Source organism: Triturus cristatus, chromosome 6 (genome assembly GCF_964204655.1).
Source record: "Triturus cristatus chromosome 6, aTriCri1.1, whole genome shotgun sequence".
Classification (NCBI taxonomy): domain Eukaryota; kingdom Metazoa; phylum Chordata; class Amphibia; order Caudata; family Salamandridae; genus Triturus; species Triturus cristatus.
In genome coordinates, this window is record NC_140589.1 from 663,377,131 (window position 1) to 663,379,346 (window position 2,216).

Consider the following 2,216-nt stretch of genomic DNA (forward strand, 5'->3'; position numbering starts at 1 on the left):
CTGCCTGACCTTGTAACGGCGCCTTGCATTTCCTCACGTTTCCCGTGTTGAAAGTCTCGGTGCCCATCGATGAAGCGCTCCTGAGCCCCAGTAATTTGAGGTGACCCCACTCTGCAGCGAACACGCCTGGACCCATCAGTACATAGCTAACAGGCATATCTCACAATGCAAGGTACTACACAACCGACCTGTGCTGACTAGCTGCCATTTTGATCTCCTCGATCACCAGCAAATGATCACCAGCTTCTCCAGCACCAGACCAGAAATAGCCAAAACAACCCACCCTTCTCAAATTGGTGCAACCCCACTTATGCTCTGATACTACCTACCTGATACCACTCCAGTGCGCCAAACCACCCACGAAACCCGTAATGCGACCCTAAATGTCTGCCCAGCATTGAATAACTAAGGGAGCCCGACACTCGAGGTCCCACAGTGCAACGACTATTCGTGCTGGAGCATATTACGCACCATTCAACACACCATTTAACATACTAAGTGAACCTAATGCCTGACTCAGCAAGGGAGGGTGGTGACACCCGCAGAGCCCACACAAGCACCCGCATGGTGCAGTACACACTAAATGCCCAACAGTAAAGCAGTGTGCAACATGCAGTAAGCAGAAACACGACAACTCATATGATGAGCTGACCCTTCTCAAAATGACAGCCTAGCGTGAAATGGAGCGAAAATCTTCTTGTGGTACCCAAAGTTTGGCTGTTTGATTGAACCCTAGTGAACGGAGCTACACAGTGTAGTCGCTAAAGTGAAGGCACAACAGTGGCATGAACTCAAAACAGTGATACTATTTTATAAGGCACATAAGGTACATAAGTCGCAATAGTGGTGCTAATTCATAAGGAAATCTACCTACCAGAGAGGCTAGAGGCTAGAGGTGCTTCTTCAGTTGGTTATACCAAGCCAGCGCCAGGTGTCAAGTACCAAGTCACTACTGCTCCACTACTGGGAAGAGACAAAACAAGGAAGACAACACTGAAGTACACAGAGTAAACAAGACCTGCAAGGAATAGCCAGGGCAGCAGCAATTGTAAAACGGAAAAACGCGATCTACTATTCGCCATACCCGCTAGGTAGAGGCCACCCACCGCATATTCCATCAGACATTCTACCCAGCGCCACGAATACCGCTAGTAATGCTACTTGAATTATAGCAAGAGTCATACCCTGCACCAGCATAACGCGCCACATCACAAGATGGCTGACAAAGAACCCAGACCCTCCTATAAAAAATCAAAAGCTGAACCTGCCAATCCAGATTCACCAATTAAAGCCAAACCAGATCTGAATAGCACAATGGACATGATATTAAAAATGTTAGCGGAGGTACACGATCTGGCGAAATCCAAAAATCAAAATACCGACTCAATGCAACTGGAACTCACTGCCATCAGTGCGGACATGAGTACAATGAATTCAAAAATTAATGACGCCGAACAAAGAATAATCGACGTTGAAGATGTGACCACCCAAACAGGCAAAGAAATCAAACACCTCCGGGACGTCACAAGCGACCTCAGAAGACACGTATCGGAATTAGAAGACCGAAACAGAAGAGGCAACTTATGCATCTTCATAATTCCAGAGGGGTCAGAGGACACTGCAGGCTCCTGCGTGACTTTTCTCGAATCCTGGATACCGATGCTCACCGGGATAAAATGTAATCATGGCCTGGAACTGGCTAGAGCACATAGGATCCTGACTTTCAACGCAACTAACAGGAGAGGAACACTGCGCATGATTTGCAAACCTCTACGATACCAACATACGGAGGCCATCCTTGCCTTCGCCAGGAAGAACAACCATGTATCATGGGAAGGCCACCGAATCATATTCACTCAAGACTACTAAAAGGAGATAGTAGATTCGAGGAAAGGATTCCTCCAACTACGAGACAAGCTGAGAGACAAGAACATCCAATTTTTCTTTGCAGGCCCGACCAAGTTCAAAATCTTTGACACTGGCAATCATTATTTCTTTACAAACCCCAAAGATCTGGCAGGTCACCTAGAAGCGAGCACAGTACAAGAGATGGGTCTTTCCACAGGGAGCTCCAACAAACGGAAGACTTGATATCCTTTAATTTGTCGTTATGGTTGGGTTTCTTACTGTTTTGTTACAAAGAAAATAGTATTGGATATACTGTAATGTTGTTTACTGTATACTCCTCAAACAACACACTAGTCTCAGGTAACCCA